Raw genomic sequence first — 25,314 nt, 5'->3', positions numbered from 1 at the left:
TTTGCATCAGCTGTGTGTTGTTGATGGTTCCTGCCACTGCTTAAGTGTTCCTTTAATTCCTTCTCAGAAGTGGGAAGCTTAGCTGGGTGGGGTCTGGCCCTGAGGTCATCGCTCCCTTTATTCCATTTAGCGTCAAGCTTTTCTTTAAACTTTTTATCTCCTGGAGCACTGGACTTAGCTCCACTACACTTCCTGGTGCTCCTTTTCTCCTCAAACTGTACATTTTGTACTTCTCTTTGTCCAGCTTGCTCCTTTTCCTTATAGCTCTGCAGAAGCAGGGTGACTAGCAGCCACAAGACACAGTCAATACTAGGCTGTCTTGAAATCTCCTCTGCCAACGCCACGGATCCAAAACTCTTCAATTTAGCCTCAGGCAGATTTTTAGGAGAAGGGCAAAAATCAGCCACACTCTTTGCCAAAATATATGAACAGTCTCTATACCAGCTGCTAATGTTTTTCCTCTCTGAAACCTCTTGAGCTGGACCCACATAGTTCTCAGCACCACTGTCTTCCAAGCTTCTGTAACCACGGCCTACTAACCACCCCTTGAAGAATTCAACCACATTCTAGCCCAAAGTCCCAAAGTCTTCCATATTCCTCTAGACAATAGCCTGGTTAGGCCTGTCCCAGCCACACCCTAGTCACTGGTGCCAATTACCACCTAGTCACTGTTTTACTGCTGAGAACTGAGCCATCTCCCCAGCCCTGCAAATGTATTTTTGGAATGAATCTGTAATTTATTCTTTCCAGCCAAGAACACTACAGGCTTAAATGTCTTCACTATTGAATTGGACAAAGTCTTTCAGTAAGAAAACAACTATTTAACAAACTAGTGCAGAGGATAGAAATGCACAGACTATTTCCCAAGCAGGTTTAAGAGGCCAACACAAGCCAGGTGTGGTGGCTAAGGCCTTTAATCCTAGCACTCAGAAGGCAGAGGCAGGTAGATTTCTGTGAGTTCAAGGCCAGCCTGGTTTACATAATGAGTTCCAGGACAGCTGGGGCTATGTAGAGAGACTCTGCCTCAAAAAACGAAACAAAACAAAACAAAAGGTCAGAACACTCTTGTGGTAAGATCTTACATGGACAGTATAAGAAAGAAAACTATAGGCCAATTCCACATATAGATAAAAATACCTTGAATTAAAGGAAGTTGAATTTATGTGTTGGGCAGATTTTCATCTCTGTGCCAAAATGTCTGAGAGGAGGAAAGATTGATTTGCCTCATGGTTTCAGACCATCAGGTATGGAGATCACAGCTGAGCAGAGTAGATCATATCATGGTGGACAAGAAGCAGAGAGAGAGAGAGAATGCAAGCAAAGTGGTTTCCCCTTCTATCTCATTCAGCTCTCAAGCTATTGGCTAGTGCTACCCACATGCAGAGCTTGTCTTCCTCCTTTAATTGATAGAACCTAGACATGTCCTCATAGACACATCTACTCACGCTGAAAATCAAGATTAATCACCATATTAGCTATGTAGGAAAAATATGAAACACTGTGACCAAATTTACCTGTTAAGGGGATTTATTCTGGAAATTCAAGGTTGATTTTCCTCTCAAAAATCATTATAATTTAGCACCTCTGGACAGGAAAGCAGGGTTTATAGCAACGTGACCCTTTAAGGTGCTTTTCTCTCAGTGGGTCTGCACGACTTGGCAGTTCTAGCCATAATCTACTTGTCAAACTGGAAGTGAAGAAAATCTCCCCCAAATCTAGTCCACTGACCAGAGTCTAGTTCACTGAGTGGGAATAGAGAGCTGGGTAGGCCAGAAAGGAACTAGAGAATGTAGCCCCAGACACTGAGAAACAAGGTCAGGGATCTAGACATCAGTACCAGGCAAGAAGGGCTCTCTAGGGAACAAACTCCCCTTTCTCTTGATATACACGGAGGCTTCCCTAAAACAGGATGTGCTCTGGTTCTCTAAATGCCCACTTAGTTACTTATTTTTGTTGTTATTTTGAGACAAGGTCTCTCTGTAGCCCTGGCTTTCCTGGAACTCACTATGTAGACCAGGCTAGCCTCAAACTCAGAGATCCCCCTGCCTCTGCCTCCCTAGTACTGGGGTTAAAGGTGTTGTGCCTTTACACCAGGTTCAAACTGTTCACTTCTTAAGAATTGCCGGACATTTCATAACAAATACTTGGTCTAACTTCCTCTTGGTAGCATCAACCAGTTTGTCCTGTTTTCACATGTTCCATGGTGAGAGACATGGGTCAGCTCTGACCTGCTCACCCAAAGAAGTGGGTACATAGGGATGTCAAAGGGTGATGCTTCTCTCAATCATTCCAGTCACTTCTGAAAGACCAGCATGTGGGAATGGCCCTACACGATGTTGACCTGTGTTGTACCAAGACCAGGATCTTGGGTAATACGCTTCTGTTTAACCACTTGTTTCAAAGGTTGAAACAATTATGCTGTTTGTTTGGTTGTTTCTTTGGTTTAAATTAAATAAAAAAAACAAATTAAGTTTTTCCTGTCATAGGTCTTGTGTCAATCTAATGATCAGGACCATGGTTTCTGCAGACAGACAGTTCTGGGTTTAAGACCCACATTATCAACTCACCTGAGACAGCTTGGGCAGACACAAGTTTGATTTTTTTTTTCCTGTAGTCACAGAACATGTTTGAAGTGAGTGTCTGAGAGAGTTTGTCTTGGCTGTTGCCTTAGTTAGAGTTTCTATTGCTGTGAAGAGACACAATGACCACAGAACTCTTATAAGGAAAACATATTTGAGGCTCACTTACAGTTTCAGAGGTTCAGTCCATTATCATCATGGCAGGGAGCATGGCAGGGTACAGGCAGATGTGATGCTGGAGAAGTAGCTGAGAGTCCTACATTGTGCAGGCAAAAGGAGGTCGACTGAGACACTGGACAGTATCCTGAGCATAGGAAACCTCAAAGCCCACCCCCACAGTTACATACTTCCTCCAACAAGGCCACACCCTCTCCAACAAAGCCACACCTCCTAACAGTGCCACTCCCTATGAGATTATGGGAGCCAATTACATTCAAACTACTACAGTTGTCAATTAGGCTAATTGGGAGGTGTCTAGGATTGATGAAATGCACCTCTGTGTGTCTGTGGGGGCCTTTCCAGAGAGGACAGAGACACACCCTCGGTATGGGCAGCACCTTCAAAGGGACACCCACAGAGGGAGTTGGGGGAAGGTAGACCAAGCAACATCCTTCATCTTTCCCGAGCGTATGAATGGTGGCTGTTACTGTCCTCCGGCTTTAGATCAGAGCTGCTTCAACCTTCCCATACGAGTGAAATTCCAGGGCTTCTCCAGGATTGGGACTGCTTAGGTGTCTGGCTTCCTGCGCAGCTATGAATTCTCTGTCCCTCCACTGTTGGGCTACCCAGCTCCTACTGTGTTAACGAGTCCAGTACATCTTCTATCATCTTTTAAACACATATTCCGTCAGTTCCGTTCTCTAGAGAACCCCACTGCCCAGAAACAGACCCTATACTAGGGGATACATTTAATAGGCTTGCATGGTAAGAGGGTTAAAGGTCCCACAGTGCCTAGAGAGTCACACAGTTTAGAAGATGCTCATCCCAAGAACCTGGAGCCTCTAAAAAAGAAGAAGAAGCAATCATGTGGCCTCAACCCCAAATATGTGGCTCAGTTATCCAACCACTGTGTGTGTGGACGTGTTTAATAGAAAGCTAGAAGCAATGGAGCAATCATTTCTGCCATGAACACATTCTAATGGATGATCTGGACAAGCAGTTGCTCAACATTTCTGTGCCTTAGCTCCCTCATTCATTTAAACACGTGTACCACTGCATCCATAAAATAAAAGAAAGGACACCAAAGGCCAGCGTTGTGCCTGACGTACCAAAACTCCTAATGAGAGGCAACTCTTCCTCTCGACTGTATAGTGCTTCCTACTTGCCTCTCAAAAAGCTCTGGTTGCCTGTCAAAATTCAGTGAAAAGAAAGAGATGAAATGTGATCCACTCAAGTATGCTGTGTGCCACCACACAGGAGGACATGGGGAGGGGGGGTGCAGGGGGAGGGAGGGTAACCTTGATTCGAAGGCAGCCCCTAGCTTACCAGATGGGTTAAGACAGATTTTCTTTAGTAATTCAAGAGGCAACTTCTGAAAATTAAGCCCATAAGATACTGATATATCAAGTAAGCTATCAATTTTTGCATTACAGTGAGAAACAAAGCTAAGCGGCTTGGGTATTTGCAGTCTGAGAAGCAAGGAGTATCATTAGGTTGGTGGGTCTTAGGCAATGAACACGTTCCTGGAGACTGCCTGTGGGAGTCAAAGCCACTTTCCCTATATTAATAAATTTAAAGTATGAATAAATGTTTCAGAGATCATAAATCTACACTTACTGGTATGGAACTGCCTCTTAATGGCGCTTTTCATTTCTTTGGTACGATTGCTCGCGTTGTGTGGAAATCAATCTGCTAACCTCTGAGCATATCACGTTATGATGGCTGGTACGTCTTCAGCACCTTTTTTATGACATCTAGCGTCTGAGATAAATGCATCGCTTCTGGTGGTTTTTTACACTACCAGTTATAAATGCTCATATGACGTCGTTTTATAATATGAAAAACTATTTTAGGTTCTAATAACAGCTCAGTTGTCTGGAGGTTCTGAGCTGTGAATAGCTGCATGGCTCATGAGACGGGTTTCTGTCTCACAGCTGAAGTGATACAATTTATAATTCGTTGGGATGAACAGCTTCGGAGCTAAGCAATTCTGAGTGGTTTATAACTTGGACAATTGCAGTTTCTTATGAGGCCTTGTGAGCATTCTGTGTTGCACAATTTCAAATCTAGTCCCATGCCGATTAACACCTGGATACGTCCTGAGAATGTGTTGTTAGGGAAGTCTGCCGTTGTATGAACGTACCTACACAAAATTTGAACCACTAAGTGATTCGACCACGTGGAATTCACCATCATATATGTGGCCTGTCATTGACTGGAATATTATTAGTTGGCACACGAATGCACATGTGCTATAGATCCACCTATAACATAACTGGATGTTACCGGCAGATTATTGTCCTTGGGTCTTTTGCTTTCTCCTTTTCTGGTTTCTTTTTGTGTTTGTGTCCAGCTGGCACACCCTCCCATCTCCCCTGCTCTCTTCCCAAGGCCAGCTTGAAGCAGATGGGTGCAGTGGCCGGGTACCTCGTGTTGAAGCTATGGGTTGAGCACAGCTTGTGGAAGAGAGTGTGGTTGGGGGAGAGCTATCAGAGCATCATTGTAGACGTCATGGGAGAGAGAGACAGATTCTGACTGTTGGAGCAATGCTAAGTCTCAGTTTGCCACAGCAACAACCGTCATGGCGACCCTGCAGACAGGCTTTTCTTCCCTTTGCCTTTGTTCTTGTTACTTTTCCCAAGTAAGCACAGTGGAACACTGAGGCCAGGCACTCGGGTTCGAATCCTGGCTCCACCTCTCACCACAGGTCCCTTGGTATCTCTGAGACGCAGCTTCCTGATCTGTAGAATAATCATGCTGACTTCACAGGGGGACATAAAGTTGGAACTATAGAGGGGAATGCCTACCTGCAATGCCAGTCAGCTTCGTGTTACTATAGCAACCAGTGGAGATAGTTACCTACAAAGAGAAAAGGTGCATTTTTGGCTCCTCATTTCTATGGTTCTGGTCCATGATCAGTTGACATTGCTTTGGGGCTTGTGCTGAGGCAGTACATCATTGTGGGAACTCATGGCAGAGCAAATCTCTTACCTGATGGTAAGGTAGAGAAGGGAAAAGATTGGACATACCCCCAATGACTTGAAAACTTCCACTAGGTCCTACCTGTTAAAGTCTTCATCACTTCCCAATAGTGCCACAGGCTGAAGATCAAGCCTCTAATCCACGGTCCCCTGAAGGGCCCATATCTAACCCACAACAATAGGATTGGATGTTGTAAAAACCACCCCTGGGTGGCTTCCATGATAACTTCCCACCTGACTGTCTCTGGGACTATTTTGTCAGCTAGGAGACCCTTCAGCAGTGCCAACAAAGCCTCCCTGACTCAAAACATTAGCCCATGTTCTTGAGCCACCACAGAATGCTGTTGCCACAGATCCTTCTTTCTGCCAGAAGGCAAATATTAGCAGATACTGTCACATGCCCTTGCTCTGCCTCTCTGGAACTCTTCAGCCAGGAAGGAGTCCCACCCAGTTCCAGGCTGTGATGGTTAATGTTAATTGTCCTGCATCTGGAATCACCCTGGAGACTGTAGTCAGAAGATTTCCTGTGTCCTGGCCAGCCAGCAGTCGGGACAAATCTCTCCCATTCGAGTCTCCCAAGTAAGGACACAAAGGCTTATATTAATTATAACTGCTTGGCCATTAGCTCAGGCTCATTACTGACTAGCTCTTACATTTAAATTAACCCATAATTCTTATCTATGTTTAGCCATGTGGCTTGGTACCTTTTCTCAGTTCTGCCTTGTCATCTTGCTTCCTCTGTGTCTGACTGGCAACTCCTGACTCAGCCTTCCTGTTCCCAGAATTCTCCTCATCTGCTTACCCGGCCTAAACTTCCTGCCTGGCTACTGGCCAATCAGCATTTTATTTACCAACCAATCAGGGCAACACACATCCACAGCGTACAGAACAACATTCCACAGCAGGAGACAGTCGCTGCACGAGCCAAGGGGGGTTATCTTGATTACATTAATTGGTGTGAGGAGACCCACCTTAACCATAGACAGGACGGTTCCTGGGTGGGGCTTTCTGAACGGCATCCTCAGAGACAGGGAGCTGAGCAGCAGCCTGCGTTGGTCCCTCTCTGTTTTCCTGATTGTGGATGTGATGTGGGCAGAGGCCAGCATGATGGACCCCTGGAACTGTGACCGGAAATAAGCCCTTCCTCCCTTAGGCGTACATTACCACAGCACCAGCAAACAAACCAAGACATGGGTTCCCAGTTCTCCGCGTCGTCCCTTCCTCCACCCATCCAGTCGTTCATGCGCGTGTCCATCCGTGTCGGTCTGCCCATCCATTCCCCTATGCCGTTAGTACTTACCACATGCCAGTCATGTGAAGCTCTGTGCCAGGGTCTGGGGAGACAGAAACAGGAAGAAGGAGAGCCCTCCCCACTCTCTCATGGAGCTCCCACCCCAGTGAATGGAGAGTGGACAGGATGGCGAGGCCTCCGGCGTGTGGATGGTGCAGGGTGCTGCTGGCTGGCAGAATGGCAGAGATGGCACATTGCAGGGTTAGGGAAGGTCGAGCACAAGCTGTACGCCTCAGTACAGTTTTTCCACGCAAAACACTACAAAGCTGTTTCTGCCACAACCACGCCCACGACCACATCTGCCTTTTAGGCCTACCTGCCTGCTGCATTCTTTAGAGACAATAGCACATCACCTGCGTTCCCAAGACCTGCTTCGCCCTACTTCCAGCTTTAATGGAGCACAGTGCTCTGGTACCCCTCAACTATTGAAATTTTTTCTGTGTCTACCTCCCTCCCCACAACCATTAAAATTTGGCCCAAAGGAGGACGGATATAAGACATCCTGGATTTTAAAAAAATAATTTTTTAATGTGCATTAGTGTTTTGCTTGCCATCTCTCCAGCCCCACCCACTCCCCATCCTGGATATTTTTTAGTGCATTTTATATGCATGTATATACATAGCTGCACAGTATACCTTCAAATGGAATCTACACATGTGTAGACTTGCAGTCACGCACATCGTATATTACATGCAAGTACTATTGTGTACGTGAGTGTGCACCTGTGTAGTCCACAGTTTCCTGAGCATCCTAATGGCTTGGTTGAGATTAACTGTTGTTGCCTCCTCAGAAATGAAGCTACAGCCAACTTCCGCAGTGCAGAAATAAAAGAAGACTGCCCACAGCAGACAGAAAGCTGAGAAGCCCAGCAAATGCTGGGACCACTTGAGCAACAGGAGATTTAGTCTACCTTTCACCTCGGAGAAAGTTGGTTTTTGTTGTTGTTGTTGATAGCAATAGTGTGAGGGATTTCTTCCATTCCTTTTAAACTAGAATAAGGCTCCGAGGCAGACCTCAAGGCAGGAGTGGTTCACAGCTGAGTCATAGATGTTTGTTGATGGATGATATCATTCGTGTGTACTGTTATCTCTACCATAGCCCTCTCAAAGGCGGCTCCCTATTAATGAGTCGGAAACTGTCAGAATTCCTCACGGCTGTGAGAGTGACCCTTTGGGTTCAGACAGGGGGAGAAAGATTTCTTTCAGATGTTGCTAGTCAAAAATGGCTCTGTGTTGGTGCCATCCATTCATCATCACAGCAACGTATCCATGTGCGTATAATGCACACGCTCCTCTGCCCGTGCTAGGTACTCTCCTTAGTGTTGATACAGCCCTTCAGTGAGTGTTTGCCACAGCCTGTCATGGACATGGTGTTCTGGGAGGTAGGTTCTAATTTGCATGCCGGTCTTTCAAAACGAGGATGGTAAAACAGAGAGATTCAATAACCCAAAGCCACACACAACCAGGATGTGATGTGGGGGCACCCTGGAGTCCCAGCTTCCTCCTCCCTAAGCCCCTAAGCATCCCTTACCAGCACAAACCCAGCCTCCCAGCCTCTCAGTCCTGGAAGGACAGGAAGAAGAGGTTTGTTTCTTCCTGGATCTCCAGCAGAGGGCGCCAATGGCTTAAATTATCTGGGTTCCACTTGAGAAAGACCTCATCCTAAACCATTGTTCATTACTCTTGAAATAGTTCAAATGTAGGAAAGATCCAGTACATGAGGAAAATCAAGCGAATGTTCTAGTACATTTCTTGGAGGACTTGCACAAGGGCCTTGTTAACCAGGAGCCCAATCAACCAGTCTTACCGCTGGACTCACTACGTGGGAAAGCCTGCTCACCATTGACTTGTGTACCCATGACTTGCGTACACCATTGACATGCGTCCCCCGCTTTGTAAAGTTTGGGGGTTCAGCCTGTCCCCACTCACTGCATTGCCCCTTTGTGCTGGGAAGTCTTCTAATGGTGTTTGTCACATTCTTTACAGGACATTTCCTCAGAGGGACGACCCCCAGATGGCCACACCTCCACCTGCACAGCTCCCAGGAGGCCAGATCAGAAGTGCTCCCTGCAGAGAGTCCCTATGAGGGGGTCTCTGCACCCTCCCCTGAACTTCTCTACCCTTTCAGTAACACAGTTCGCAATGGGTGGCCATCGTTTTCTGTTTGTTTTTTTGTTTCAAGACAGGGTTTCTCTGTGTAGTCCTGGCTGTCCTGGAACTTGCTCTGTAGACCAGGCTGGACTCAAACTCAGAGACCTGCCTGCCTTTGCCTTCCAAATCCTGCGATTGATTAAAGGCTTGTGCTACTTGGGAGCTTTTAGGGCAAATGGACCCAGTTCCTTCTGGGGTTCCAAAGGTTTCTCCAACCTTCTACATGTGGCCCTGCTACTCTGAAGAGCCCTGACAATTTTAGGGGACCCTCAGCAGTCTCTCAGTTATGGTTGATTTGTGTCCCATGAAGCCCATATGCGAGAGCCATAAGGTGACGGTTGTGGGCGGTGGACTTTGGGAGGTGCTGAGGTCCTGAATGAATGTGGCTAGCGCCTGGTGAAAGCCTTGCCCTTCCTCTGTGAGGACCGTAGCTACATGCTCCCCATGACCAGAAATGGGCATCTCACCAGATGCCAGCTAGGTCTGTTAGCGCCTTCGTTTTGAACTCCCAGATGCCAGAACTCTGAACAACGTATTTCTGTTTGTAAAGAGTCTAAGTTTGTGACATTTTGTTTGCTGTGTCGGACAAAATGGATAATGACACCCCCAAAGTGATCCGTTTTCTGTGTGTCCTGTGACATGAGTAGAGACAACATTAACTCAGAGGGACATGTCCTCCTGTAGTCACCAGCCAGGGGCTAGGTTCAGAATCTAGTTCTGCCTCTGTGGGCTCATCGGCAGGCCCTGGGCAGGCTGCTAACCGGCTCTGGACCACAGCTTCCTCACTAGCGAAATGAAAACAGTGAACTCCACCCTCAGTGTGGCCGAGCCCATTCCACAAATAAGGTAAGGATCTGAGGCTTATTGCCGAGCGCACAGCAGACACTCAGTACGCCTTAGCTGCTGTACTTGCGCAGGCCAGGACTCCACAGAAAGGAACTTTGTCGTCTCTCATTGCTGAGGTCCTTACTGATGTCCCCACTGTTTCTTCTGCTTTGGGTGACATGACCAAACTTGGGTCTTCCGCTGGGAATGTGACACCCCCTGCCTTCATCCTTCCCAAGTGCAAACTCCCTCCTTCTGGGTAGCACAGGGAGTTCTGTGTCTTGGAGTCCGGTACCCACCGGGGCACTTGTCCCTCAGAGCCAACAAGCCTGGAGGTCAGTTGAAGTTCAGCAGGGCCTCTCTTCTGACTTTACTGTTTATTGATCCGGGGCATTTGTAAATCAAAGACCCATCTTGTGGTCCCCAGAGCCAAGGCCAAGAGGGCAAGCAGACAATGCACCCCTTCTCTGGAGGCCCTGTTTACCTTCCGGGAGCAGGCAGGGTGTGGCAAGAACTTCTGGGTGGCGAGAATTGCAGGGTGTGGTGAGAATGTTGGGTGTGGCTGCCCAGGCCAGACCTTGCAGAAAGCTGCCAAGCAACCAACCAGGGGACCCAGTGGCCCAGGTCTGACTGTGGGGAAGGGGGTAGTGGTGTCTGTTGAGGCCTGGACTCTGTGGTAGTGTAAATACAGCCTTCGCTTCCCTCGTTTGCCAAACACAGTAGCACACCCCAAACTTACTCCCCTCAACATAGATGGCCCTCCGTAGCTTTTCTGTCATGTTAAAAAGCAAACGGGGGAGAGGGGGGCTTCGTGGAAGTCTCGGCATCCCCTTGGCACCCACGTTCACTATCTTTGTGACCTTGGTGAATTGGCTGGGAATTCTAACTTAATTCATGTGCATTCATACAGCATTCTCGTCATCCAGGCTCGGGGCTGCGCCTGGTTGCATCCAGGATCAAGGGACCAGGGACCACGGACCTCCAACCGTCCATGAGGTTATTTTGGAGACTGTAGAAGACCTGCTAGTGCTCCAGTAGGAGAAGAGTTTGAACTGGGAGCCAGGACACGATTCCCTGCCTTGTAACTCACTGGGTGAGACTCCTGGAATAAGACCCAGGGAGAGACGGGAATCCAGCCACTTCCAAGGCTTGCTGTGAGCATTTAAAGGGCCAGCGGGTAGAGAGGGCTTAGAACAGCTTGAGGGAAGCCTCAGCAGTGACCCAAGCCATTCATCCTCCCCAGGTAGGGCTCAGGTGTGGCCAACTTTCAGGCCCATGAACCACATATCCCCACAACAGGTACGAACATGGCCCAACACAAAACCATAAAGTTACTTCAAACATTTTGAGATCCTTTACAATTAAAAAAAAAAAAAAAAAAGAACCTCTATTGCAGGGTTCTGGAGGCTGCTCAACACCTCTGCCCCTTGGAACCCCAGACCTCCTGGGGCTGGATAAACACCAAGAGGGTGTGAGACTCCCACTTTCCGGGGCTCCATGCTCCCCCCCACCCACACCCACTGCTACTGTCACCCAGAGGTTTGTGAGCCCTGTCTTCCTGGGCCTGACTGTCTGAGCGCGTTGTCTGGGGTGCTGGAAGTTGCTCCTTTGGACTCAAGCCAGAACCGAATGACTCAGTTGCACGAGAAAACAGATGGTCCAAGACTGTTCGGCAACAAGACTGGGAGTGGATTCCCAGCTCTGGGGGCTTCGTTTGGGGTTTTTCTGTGGCTCTGGAAAAGATGGGAAGTACACAAGAGTACAAGTCCTCGGCGCAGCCCGCCAGTGAGGCCTGACAGGGAACTCCAGCATGGGGTAGGTGTTCTGAGAACAGTGAGAATGGGGACAGTGGCCCAGAGGCCTGGCGATGGGATCAAAGGTGAGCAAGCCTGGCTTTAGAATCTTGAGGTAGGTGTGGGAGGTCAGTTGGACCTGACGGACCTCCCTGGCTTTGGCGAGATTGTGCAACGCGATTCGGGAAACCTAAGATGCCCCACAGGTTCCCAGAACAGTCTCAGACTCTTTCTGTGAGGGCCCCAGGCTCTTTTGTGGTTAGAGAGAGACTCCTAGGGCCCTGAGGGTGATGGCTTGGGTGTGGCTTGGGAGCATGAACCAGTGCCTTCTCAACTCCACCCACTCCCAAGCCCTGGAGGGATTACAGAGACCCAGCGGGCACAGGCTGGTCTCCTAGGGAAAGGCTGCAGCGAAGTCCTACCAGAGCTGAGCCTCCAGAGGAAAGAGGTGCCTTAGGATCTAGAGGCAGAAAACACCCATTTCAATAAGACTCAATCCGACAGATACTCCTCAGTGCCGACTGTGTGCTCTTCTGCCACACCTTAGGTTTATTCAATGGAGGGACAGATCGATGAAAACATAAGTATGTTGCCATTCAATTTTCAACAGTCCCGTGTGACAGTGGTGCATGGTTTAGGCGGGGTGGAGGGGTGGGGAGCTGCTTCCGATAGCATCATTCATGGCTTCACCTCTGAGCTCAGTGGTCTGGTGGCCCCAGAAGCAAAGCCATGGCCAGTTAGCCGCTCACCCTCCAGTTTTCTCTTCTCTGCGCTCAGCCCCTCCCTCCGGGGCTTATTGCTTCATCCGGCTCCATGGTAATTTTGAAAGCTGATTTTTTTTTTTTTTTCAATTGAATCTGGTTTTTCCAGTTTCTCTTGGCAGAAACTCTGGTTGGCGGAAGGCTGCTGCATCCTACACAGAAGTAGAAACCATCTCTTTTACTTTTGTGTATTTCTTTCTTGTTGGTTCGTGTGTGTGTGTGTGTGTGTGTGTGTGTGTGTGTGTATGTGTGTGTGTTTTGTTTCTGTTTTAAGACAGAAATTGTCCATGAATGTGATATCTTCCTACAAAATTTAAAAGGACTATTTGGGACCATGGGAGTTCTCTTTGCCCTTTTAACACAAGGGCTCCCTTCTTCCTCAGCTTGGTGATTCTCCCTCAGGCCACACCCGTGGCCTCTCTGTTCCTTTCTCTCTCTCTCTTTTTTTTTTTTTTTTTTTGGTGGCTAGGAGAGAAAGGAGGTGGCTGAACCTGGTTGGTGAATGCGGTAACACAGGACAAGCTCAGCTTAAACTTCTCCCTTCTTCTTCTTCTTCTTCTTCTTCTTCTTCTTCTTCTTCTTCTTCTTCTTCTTCTTCTTCTTCTTCTCCTCCTCCTCCTCCTCCTCCTCCTCCTCCTCCTCCTTCCTTCTCCTTCTTCTCCTTCCTTCTCCTTCCTTCTCCTTCTCCTTCCTTCTCCTTCTCCTTCCTTCTCCTTCTCCTTCTCCTTCTCCTTCTCCTTCTCCTTCTCCTTCTCCTTCTCCTTCTCCTTCTCCTTCTTCTTCTTCTTCTTCTTCTTCCCGGGAAAGGCTCTGTGAGAAACACTAATTCTCCTCTGTGGATACGTGCTCTCCTTGGCTCTGCGTGACCATCATCAGACCTTTGGTACCCCCAGGGGAACAAGCTGAGAAGTTCCCAGCCTTGAGTTAGTACAAGATTTCTTCAGCCTTGTCCCCTAATCTCCCCTTTTACCTGGAGGAATGTTTATGCAACCCTAGATATACAAATATACAAAATAGCTATACGATTTAAGTGTTGACAGAGAATAAATCATAAAGAGATGTATTTTTAAATAGTTATTTGGTCTACATGTAAAATTACTAATTATTAAAGATGTGCCTAAGTTTTCATATTAGCAAGAAGCATGTATTGTTTCTACGTAAGTAATTTAACACTGCAGGACATAAAGCATCTTCAACATTTTTTTAGTTGATTGATATTTTGATTTATAACCATTAATGCTGAGAATTCCCCTTCTCATGCGTTTATAGTGTAAAAATGGAAGAAACATGTTTAGGACCATTTTAGAAACTGCTGGAAAAATCTTTCCTAAGCCCAAGCCAAAATTCATTTAATGATTTTTAAATAAAACCCAAGTCAGCAACTCAAACAGCAACTGTAAAAATCAAACATTCGGGCCAGTGAGATGGCTCAGTGCCTGGCTGCCTGAGTTGAATCCCCGGGACCCACATGGGAGAAGAGAACTGATGCCTGTAAGGTGTTCTCTGACCCAGAATGTGCTAGTGGCACAAGCATGCCCATCCCCCACCCACCCATACATACACCCACAAACACCACCCCACCCTCACACCAATGGGAAATGTGAGTTTTGTTTATTTGTTTTCTTGTACAAGGTCTCACTGTATAGTCCCTGGCTGACCTGAAACTCACTATGTAGGCCAGACTGGCCTTAAACTCACAGAGATCCTCCTGCTTCTGCCTTCCAAGTCCTGGGATTAAAAGGTTAAAGGCATATGCCACCAAGCCAGACACAATAGTGTGTATATATATAATTAATTAAAATAAAGCATTCTAATACAATAAAAATACTAACTTGATACTTACTGAGGAATGATAGTAAAAATGTATTTAAAAGTCTTTGCTTTCTGTAATTAAACTTTTATGTTTCTGTAAGAACAGAAAGCTTCATGTATACAGTTAAAACAGCGTAGTTCCCGATATACACAACATGCGGTCGTCTCCAGTCTGCGCAGAGCTGCTTCCGTCCCTGCTCACCGGCCACATGCGGCCACACTGTAGCAACAGAGTGCAGTGCACATATCCAGGGTCAGAGCCTAGGCTGCAGTGAGGTCATAGAAGGCAGCAAAGGCCAGGCTTCCGGAAACTTCCAAGGCTCACTGTGTGCTTGATTTCCAGTTTGTTTTTTGGGTCCTTGAACATCCAGAAGCCTTTTATTGTTATTGAATTATTCACAACCCCCACATGGGATCACGCTACAGTTTACAAGGTTGTGAATTAGAAGCGTGCTGGGCTTTGCACTAAACACGTTCATAACTTATCTTTTCCCAATAAAAATAAGGATGTTTTGGAAATGTTAAGAGCGTGGACATGTAAGGGATAGGAGAACGAGCCACCTCAAATGTGCAGCTTTGGTATAAGGACTTCTGGAGTAAAAGCTTAATTGAAAAAGCAGATGTAGCCAGGCAGTGGTGGTGCAGGCCTTTAACCCCAGCAGAGCATATTTCTGCTCTTGTGTTTAAAAAGGAGGATAGATTGCTGGGTGATGGTGACCCATTCCTTTAATTCCATCCAGCATTCCGGAGGCAGAGGTCTGTGAGTTCGAGGCCAGCAGAGTTCCAGAATAGCCAAAGCTACACAGAGAAACCTTGTCTAGGAAAAAGAAAGAAAGAAAGAAAGAAAGAAAGAAAGAAAGAAAGAAAGAAAGAAAGAAAGAAAGAAGGAAAAGGAAGAAAGGAAGGGAAGGAAGAAAGGAAGGAAGGAAGAGAGAGAAAGAAAAAAGCAGATGCAAGGCAAACTACCCTCTCTACTTGTCTGGCTAACAGCATGGTATCTGTGCTGGGAATCACCAACAGCCATAGATACTTATGAGAGATGGCACCAGAAGACTCTGTGGGATGAATTGTCCTGACTTGTTCATCCTATCCATTAATCTTCTTTTTAGCAGCCTTCCCACAGTTTGCTACCCTAGAGACCAAAGTTTTGTCCTTTCCCTTCTCTGAAATGTATTGCTGTTTTCCCCACCGTGGAGTGCGGAGGCCTGAAGCCCTGTCTGCGAATATGTTAGCCAGCATTCTATCAGCTGAGCTATGTCCCAGCTCGGCTATCTTTTAAAGATGCCTGTACTTTTAAAGAACCAGCAAGATGGTTCATCGCGTAAAATGTTTGCCAGCAAACCTGGTAACTCCAGATCTATCACCGAAATAGCTCACTCCTTGGTACCAACTTCTATTTTAGCTACTGTTCTATTGCTGTGATAAAACACCAAGACGAAGGCAACTTATAAATGAAAGTGTTTTGCTTTGGGACTTACAGTTTCAGAATATTAGAATCCATGACGGTCATAGCAGAAAGCAAGGCAAGCAGACAGGCATGGTGCTAGAGCAGTAACTGAGAGCTCACATCTTAATCCACAAGCACAAGGCAGAGAGACATAATTTGGAATGGCATGGGCTTCTGAAAACTCAAAGCTGATCCCCCAGTGACGCAATTCCTCCAACAAAGCCACACCTCCTAATCCTCCCCAAACAGTTCCACCAACTGGGGACCAAGTAGTCAAACAAATAAGTCTATAGGGCCATTCTCATTCAAACCACCACAAATGCCAACCAAGAACCTAAAAGGGCAGAGGGAAAGAGATTTTTGACTGCCTTATAAAGACAGATGTATGAGAAAGAATTTAGAAGGGCCAGGCTGGGTGATGAATGCCTTTAATCCAAGCACTCCAGAGGCAGAGGTAGGTAGAACTCTGTGAGTTCAGGAGGCCAGCCTGGTTTACATAGCAAGTTCCAGGCCAGCCAAAACTACATAGCAAACCCTGTCTAGGAAGGAAGGAAAGAAAGAAGGAATGAAGGAAAGAAGGAATGAAGGAAGAGTAAACACAGAGGACCCAATCAGTATATCACCAAATCTACCACACCCTTAGCAATGTGTACAAAAGCTCGTCTTGTATCTAGACCGCGGGAAAGATTGGCTTTAACCACTAAGGTTGATCATCTGCTGTTGCTTGATGATTGCTCTTATTGTAAGTAGTTTCATTTGTTAAAGTTAATGTCTTTCCTTTCTGTTTAGACAATACCTGATCATTGTTCTTACTGTATATAGTTTTACTGTGTTAGAGTTAAAATTCCATTTCTATTTAGACAAAAAGGGGAAATGTGGAAGAATCTTTTTGTACACTGTGAGGATATGTCACTCTGATTGGTTTAATAAAAAGCTGAACAGTCAGTGGCTAGGCAAAATTTTCGGGGCAGAGAGGGTGCTGGGAAGAAGACAGCAGAGTCGCCAGCCAGGCATGGAGGAAGCAGGAAAGCAGCATGGGCAGTACAGAGTAAAGGTAATAAAGCCATGAGACAGAAAGTAAGTTAAGAAAAATGGGTTAAGTTATAAGAGCTAGTTAGAAACAAGCCTAAGCTATTGGCCAAGTTTTCATAATTAATAACAAGTCTCTGTGTGGTTATTTGGAGCTGACAGTCAGGACAGAAAAGTCTGATTACCATCTACCTTTCTTCACTGGAGTGGATTTGATTTCATCAGGAGAACCGGATGGTTGCTGCCTAGTCAATTAGTTTAGCTCAGTTTGCAGTAGGTCCCTAGGAAGGAGATAGGTACACATTAAATTTTTACAAACACCGACAACACTCTAAAAGTTCTATTGGTCTTTCTATTACAAGTATATGAGAACATCTTTTCTTGTAGCCACTCTCGTGGATCATTTTCTTAAAAAAAAATGTATAAAGACTTCCTTTGTCTTTAGTTATGAATATATGCACATCTGTGTAGGGGTTTGTGCATGTGAGTGCAGGGGCCTACAGAGCCAGAAGCATCAGGTCACTGGGTGCTGGAGTTGCAGATTGTTGTGTGCTGCCCATCATGGGTGCTAGAAATCAAACTCAGGTCCTACGGAAGGGCAGGAAACACTCTCAACAACTGAATCATCTCTCCAGCTGATCCCACCCTGTCTCGTTCATGTTTATCATTTGTGTGTCTTTACCCATTCTGAAACTGTAAGTGGTAAAGCAGTGAAAATAACTAATATATTGAGCAATGTACCTTTAGCATTTTCCAAACACCATGTCACGCAGTCCTGGTAATTCCATCAGCTAACTATGAGTGGATCCAGGCATGAGAAGCTCAGAGAGGTAGAATCACTGGGTCCAAGGACAAGAGCAAAGGCAGACAGATGTGTGAGCAAAGGCAGCTTGCTCTGTCCTGAGGAACTGAGACAGCGGGGACAGACTTCATGAAAAGGTCTGTCATGGTGTTTTGTGGGGGATTTTTAAAAAGAGTTGTTTTCATGAATGTGTGTGTGTAGTTTGTGCGCATATGTGCAAGCCTCTTTGAAGTTCAGAAGAGGAAGTCAGATCCCCTGGAGCTAGCGTTATAGGAGGTTGTAAACTTCCCCATATGGGTGCTAGGAACTGAACTCAGGTCCTTTGCAAGAGCAGCAGTTGCTCTTAACTGTGAAGCCATCTTTCCAGCCCCATGTTGTTTTAAGAATGCCATATGGAGCAAGGCATGGTTGCTCATATTTTTAATCCTAGCAATTGGAAGGCAGAGGAAGGCAGATCTCTGTGGATTTGAGACTAGCCTAATCTCTGTAGTGAGTGTCAGGCCAGCCAGGGCTATACGGTGAGACCCTACCTAAAATGAAACAAGCAAACTTGTGAGGGCCAGTAAGGTGGGTCGTCAGGTCACCATCACAGACGCCTCAGCACACACGCCTGGGACCTGAGTTGGATCCCAAGAACACGTGGCAGAAGGAAAGAACCGACTCCGGCAGGCAACCTTGGGAAAGCTCCTCTGACCTCCACACCGGGGCACAGTCTGGAACACAGGGAGAAACGGGTGGTCTGCCAGTCTTCTCAAAGCTAGGTTCTAGAAGGCAGGTACCACTCCTGAGTTAATGCTTGCCCTCGTGATTCGCAAGACTGTGTGTGTGTGTGTGTGTGTGTGTGTGTGTGTGTGTGTGTGTGTGTGTGTTAGTGAACCAAGCATTGTGCATCATATTTAAAATCGGTCAGAATTGAGAGTGTGGAGGGTGCAGCGGTCTGTGCGTCTGGGCTGGGGAAGGCAGGGACTGCGATTTGGGGAAGGTGGCCTTGGCTGCTGTCATTTCTGAGAACGCCAAAAGACCTTAACATATGACAGCTCCCAGGTCACCGGGGCAACTCTGGAGACAATGAATTCAGAGACCTGGGATGTCCCCTCTGTTTCCTCCCTTCCTCTTCTGTGACTCTCTCCCCAGCTGCTTAACACCTCTTCCCTTTCCACTGTGGGAGCAGAACCACGGTGGGGAGGCCCGGGCGGCCTGGGTTTCTCTTACTGGCTGCAGATGCATTTGGTCATCAGCCAGGTGTACAGCCACATGGGGTCAGAGGTGCATTTCCTGCGAAGAGGCTGCGGCTTCATGGGTCTTTCCTAACCCCGGGAGGGGCTTTGGATTGCACATGAACATTAATGTTATTTTAACTACCCACTGCTTCCTCCCTGACTTCCCTTCGTGTTAATGGGCCTGGAGCAGCTGTGGGCACTTTCGGCGGCTCGGGGAAGGGGGGTTCACCTAGAGGAATATTAACTAGGATCTGTCATTGAGTTTGGGCTAAGTAGGCTCTAGTCACATGTTCTGTGTCATATCCAGGGTGTGTTTTGTCAGTTCATCCCAGTGTGGGAACACTGCCAAGAATCCTTTAATCCCCCCCTTTCCACTGCCTGCACCTGACTGGAGAGGAAGCGGTGGACCCGGGGTTGTGTCACAATAAGAGTCTCTCCTGCAAGGATGAAATTTCAAATAAAAGCTCCCCAGAAGTCCTGATAAGCATCTCAGGTAATTAGGGACTGTCCACCAGGAGCTACTATTGTGGGGATTGGCTTGCCTTGGGATTCCTTGTGTTGTTAGTTTGAATTTGTTCCCAACTGATCATCCACAGAAGTAACTGGCCAGTTATGCATTCTTGTTTGATTTATTGTCCTTCCTTTTATCACTCCCCCCCCCCCTCTTTTTACCGGTGGTTTTTTTTTTTTGGGATAGACTCTCTAATACAATTAAAAAGAAATGAGGGGGCTGGTAAGATGACTTTTGAAGGGGATGGAGTTCAGTTCCCAGCACCCACATCAGGTAGCTCACAACCACCTATGACTCCAGTTCCAGAGGATGCAATACCCTCTGGCCTACAAGGACACCTGCCTGCAGGTGATACACATAACTCAAGTACACACACACACACACACACACACACACACACACACACTTTTTAAAAATAAATGAATATTTTAATTAATTAACTAATTTAAAAAGAAACTGATTAACAAATATCCTGTGGCACCTGGCCCAGACATACCAATAAAAGAGAAACAAGGTTGGATGTATGCAGGGTCAGAGGCTAGCCCACGAATAGTACTGACAGACATCGGGTACATAAAATTCTAAGCATGGTACTTGTCACCAGCTCTGCTCCAAGCAGAAGCTCTTTCCTGTCAAGAATATGTCTAGTCAAGTAATGCAACCAGTGCATTGGTGCGTGAGTCATTTACGGTTTTTCTTTAAAATGTTTTACATGTATTTATTTATTGTGTGCGTGTGCCCGTGCCATGGTGTTCATGGGGAGGTCAAAGGACAACTTGCAGGAGCTGGTTCTCTCCTTCAACCGTGTGGGCTCCTGGTATTGACCTCAGGTTGTCAGGCTTAGCGGCAGGTGCCCTTGATAGAATGAACCATCTTTCCGGCTCTACATGTTTCCTTTTGACAGAATCACAAGAAACAGATTTTATCAGAATTTCTACAGAAACAAAGTATAAAGTTACAGTAGCTATACCTGGCATCTACCCATCTATGATGTCAAGCATTGAATTATCTAATGACTAGTAATAAAAAAGAAATGTTAGGGCTAGTGGGGCAGCTCAGCAGGTAAAGGTACCTGCTGCCAAGCTGGATGACCCGAATTCAATCCCCGGGACGGTCATGGCAGACAGAGAGAACCAACTCCGTGAAGCTGTCCTCTGACCTCTTCACACAGGTACAACAGACCCTACATACAGTAAATAAATAAACATAGAAAAACATTTTAAAGAAATGTTAGTTACCCAAACTATGGAAGACAGACTTGTCTTCATGTTCTCCAAGAAATATTATGATTAGCCAGAAGTGATGGCTCACACCACGAATCCCAGTACTCTAGAGGGCTAAGGCAGGAGAATGGCTGTAAGTTCGAGGCCGGCCTGAGCTACATAGCAAGACCCTGTGTTACCTCGCCCTGCTACTCAAAAGAGCAATGGGACAAAAATTATGTCCTTGAGATATAAAGACTATACAGACGAAAAAAAATATGGTCAAGCTGGGTATGGAGGCCCATGCCTTTGATCCCCAAATTTGGGTGACAGAGGCAGGTAGACAGCCTGGTCTACACAGTGAGTTCCAGGATAGCCAGGGCTATATAGAGAAACCCCGTGTCAACAGACAGACACACATCCACAATGTGATCAACAAGCAGGTGTGTATGGTCAGGTAGGTCATTAGGAGACACCAGGAGACCTCTAGATTTTCTAATGTTTAGATACCTATTTCCTTGAAATACAGTTTCTTTGGGATTTCTTTTCACCATTGAAATGACCGTTGATGGCTGTAAATGATTTTGTGTTCATCTTCTTGTAGTCTTTGTTAGCCCTCCTGGACACCATAGTCCGTGACATCAGGGGTGCTAGACAGCCCTGAGCCTGGGACGCTCCTGGCTCATTACATTGTATTTCTGAGAATGCCCGTGAGGCTGCCAGCCCAGCTCTCCCTTCCTCCCACCCCTCCCAGTAAAGATGGCTTTCTCCTGGAGTTTGTGTCCTCCTGAGCAGGTACTGAATTCTTGTAAAACCAGTGACGATTTTTTTCGATGCCTGGCAAGCAGAAGACCGGGCAGCATATTCAACGAGGTCTCATTAAAGTTCACGTACAGTCACTCCTTCCCTCCATTCCTTACAAGGGAAAAGAGGCATCAAAACGAAACCAGCCAGAGGACTCCTTTCTCATTCCAAATATCCAGCTCAGCCCTTTGCTCAAGCGTTTGATGTTTAGAAAAAGCGAGTTCCGATGAGTGAGGTTGAAAGCTTTTGCTTATTGAAGGAGAAATCAGCAAACGTAGGCTAGCTTGAGGATGTCACAGAATTTCAGGGGGTGGAGGAAAGTGGCTGACTGAATCGAATAGCTGGCACAGGGCAGGACCAGCTGGATCTTTTGTGAATGCTCTCTGGACTAATTTTTTTTTTTCTGCATAGAACTGAGTTGTGCGGAGATAGAGTAATGGAGCCCCAAGCTGAGTTATAGGGCTCTCATTTTTTTTTCCTTCTCTTTGTTTCTCCTTTTTGCACTGATGTCCAATTCGAAGTTGGAAGCTTACGCCGTTGTGCATGCGTTAAAAAAAAAAATAGAATATGTAGCTTTGAGCGTTTCTTCCTCTTCCTTCTCTTCTTCTTTCACCTTCTTCTCTTCCTTCTGGATTCACTACAAACCCTGGCTGGCTTGGGACTCAGTGTGTAGACCCAGCTGGTCTGGATCTCGTAGAGATCCTCCTTCTTTGCCTCCCTAAAGCTGATAACACATGCACATCACACCCTTCCTTTACATTTGTTTTCAATTTTTAAAAATATTTGTTTGCTAGGTGGTTGTGGCACACACCTTCAGTCCCGGCATTTGGGAGGCAGAGGCAGGAGAATCTCCAGTTCGAGGCCAGCCTGGTCTACAGAGTGAGTTCCAGGACAGCCAGGGATACATGGAGAAACCCTGTCTTGGAAAACCACACACACACACACACACACACACACACACACACACACACACACAGGGTAAGAAATGATTTATTTATGAGGGTATCTTAGTTACTTTCCTGCTGTTCTAAGATGATCAAGGCACCTTATAGAAGAAAGAGTTTTTGGTCTGTTTCAGGGGTGAGTCCATGACCATCAGGGTTGGAAGCGTGGTGACAGACAGACAGACACAGCACTGTAGCTGTACCAAGACAATAACCACAAGGCAGAGAGAGAGCTAACTAGGAATGTGGGCCATTTTCTTTCAAACCACCACACTTTCCAAATTGAAAGTCTTTAACCAGTGGTGGTGGTGGTGGCCGTGGCACATTCCTTAATCCTTTAATCTATGAGTTTAAAGCTAGCCTGGTCTATGGATTGAGTTCTCTGAAACTCTGTCTCAAAGAACAACAGAAAGAAAGAAAGAAAGAAAGAAAGAAAGAAAGAAAGAAAGAAAGAAAGAAAGAAAGAAAGAAAGAAAGAAAGAGAGAGAGAAAGAAAGAGAGAGAAAGGAAGGAAGAAAGAAAGAAAGAAAGAAGCAAAGGAAGGAAGGAAGGAAGGAAGGAAGGAAGGAAGGAAGGAAGGAAGGAAGAAAATAATGTCTTTCATTTCTTTCTCATGACCTAGTTGTTCTTCTGGGGGTTCTGTTATTCATAAATAAGAGGACTGGGTATATACACCCTTGTTTTACTTCCAGTCTTAGAGAAAATGCATTCAGATTCTCCCCATTCTGTTGATGTTAGCTATGCTTTCAATGGTCTTCTCTCTGTTGGGATACAATCTTCCTATCTATAATATTTTTCAGGGCTTTTATCACAGAGATAAGTTGAATTTTATCAAGTATCTTTTCTGCTCTATTGAGATATTCACATGGTTTTTGCCCATCATTCTATTGGTGTAAGGTGTCACACTGGTTGATTTACATCTTAGGCTGATTAGGGTTTTTTTTGTCAACTTGGCAAAGGCCAGGGTTATCTGGAAAAAGGAACCTTCAATGGAGAAAATGCCTCCATCAGATTGACCTGTAGGCAAGTCTGTGGAGCGTTTTCTTCATTAATGATTGTTGTGGAGGGCCCAGCCTGCTGTTGCCAGTGTTACCGATGGACAGGCGGTCCTGGGTTGTATAAGAAAGCAGACTGAGCAAGCCACAGCAAGCAAGACAGTAAGCAGCACCCCTCCATGGCCTCTGCTTCAACTCCTGCCTCCAGGTTCCTGCTTGAGTTCCTGCCCTGATTTATCTTCGTGATGGACTGTGATCAGGATCTATAAAACAAATAAACCTGCCAGGCGGTGGTGGCACACACTTTTAATCCCAGCACTTGGGAGGCAGAGGCAGGAGGATCTCTGTGAGTTTGAGGCCAGCCTGGTCTACAGAGCGAGTTCCAGGAAAGGGTCCAAAAGCTACACAGAGAAACCCTGTCTTGAAAAACAAAACAAACAACAACAACCAACCAACCAAACAAACAAACAAACAAAATCCACAAATAAACCCCCTTTTCCCTAGTGGTTTAAATGATACCATTCTTGGGCCACAAATTCTCAGGCATTTGCATACTTGATCCCTAGTTGGTGACAATTTGGAATGGCTTAGGAGATGTGCCCTTGCTAGGAGAAATGTGTCATTGGGGGTGGGTTTTGAGATCTAAAAGCATCCTATCATCCCTAGTATACTATCTTTGATTTCTACTTGTGGTTTAAGATGTGAACTCTCGGCATGGTGCTCCAGTTTCCATGCCTGCCACACTTCCCAGACTTGCTGTCAATGGACTCTTACCCCTCTGGAACAGTAAGCCTAAATAAACCTAATGTGTGTTGCCTTGGTCACGGTGTTTTATCTCAGTAATAGAAAACTAAGACAGAAGTTGGTACTGGAGTGGGAGTACTTCATTGAAGAACCGGATTCTGTGGTTTTGGGGAGAAATGTAGAAGACTTTGAGACTTTAAAAAAGTGATTGACGACTGTAAGAAGAACTTAAAGGTACTTGCTAGCAGGAGCTTGGAGGACAGTATTGCTGAGAGCTATGTGGGCTGTGGAGGGTGGAGGTCCAGCTCAGGAGCTTTCAGGGGGGATAATATTAGTGACCGTGCTAGAGGGTATTCTGTGATATTTTGGCAAAGAATGTAGTGTTTTTCTGTCCTGGTCCTAAAAATTTGCTTGAGGCTACATTTAAAAGTAAGTGACTAATTTCCTTGGAGGAGGAGATTTCAAGACAGTCTAAAATTGATTCTGTTGCATGGTTATTAGTAATCATGCTTATGCAGATCTTCAATGAAATAAAAAAAGTGGGGCAAAAAGAAACACAAAATGTACAATTCGAAGAGAACAGAAGCAGGAGGCAATTCAGTGTTGTAGACAAGGCTAGTGCTAAAAGAGACAAGGAAATTAAGGGGTAGCCTGATCTGCAGTGGAATAAAGCGAAGTGTGCCCTCAGGGCAAGATCCCACCCAGATAAACTTCCAACTTGTGAAAGGCAAAGACATAAGGACTTTTCTGCTCCTAGAGAAGAACAGCAAACAACTGTAGTTGTATGTTTACTCAGGTCCTGTCCGGCCCTGAGGTCCCTCAGCTGCTTATAAAATTCAGAGGCTTAATATTATTTATAAACTGTATGGCCTATGGCTCAAGTTTCTTGCTAGCTAGCTCTTATAACTTGACCCATTTCTATTTATCTATAAGTTGCCATGTGGCCGTGGCTTACCAGTACTTTCACATCTTGCTTCTCCTGGCGGTGCTGACATCTCCCCAGACTCCACCTTTCTCCTTCCTTTCTTCTCCTTGGATTTTCTGCCTGCCTCTAAGCTGCCTTGCCATAGGCCAAAGCAGCTTATTTATTAACCAATGGGAACAACATACATTCACAGCGTACAGAAAGACACCCCACAGCAAACAACAGCTTCTGAAAATGTGACTCTAGAGGGCTAGGGTCTATCCCAAGCAGTAGAACTTGATCATGGTGTCAGTTTTAGGGTCATGAAGGATACAACAGTTAAGGGGTTGTGGAATCTCC

Source organism: Peromyscus eremicus, chromosome 10, assembly GCF_949786415.1.
Source record: "Peromyscus eremicus chromosome 10, PerEre_H2_v1, whole genome shotgun sequence".
Taxonomy (NCBI): Eukaryota; Metazoa; Chordata; class Mammalia; order Rodentia; family Cricetidae; genus Peromyscus; species Peromyscus eremicus.
This window is presented reverse-complemented; position numbering follows the sequence as displayed.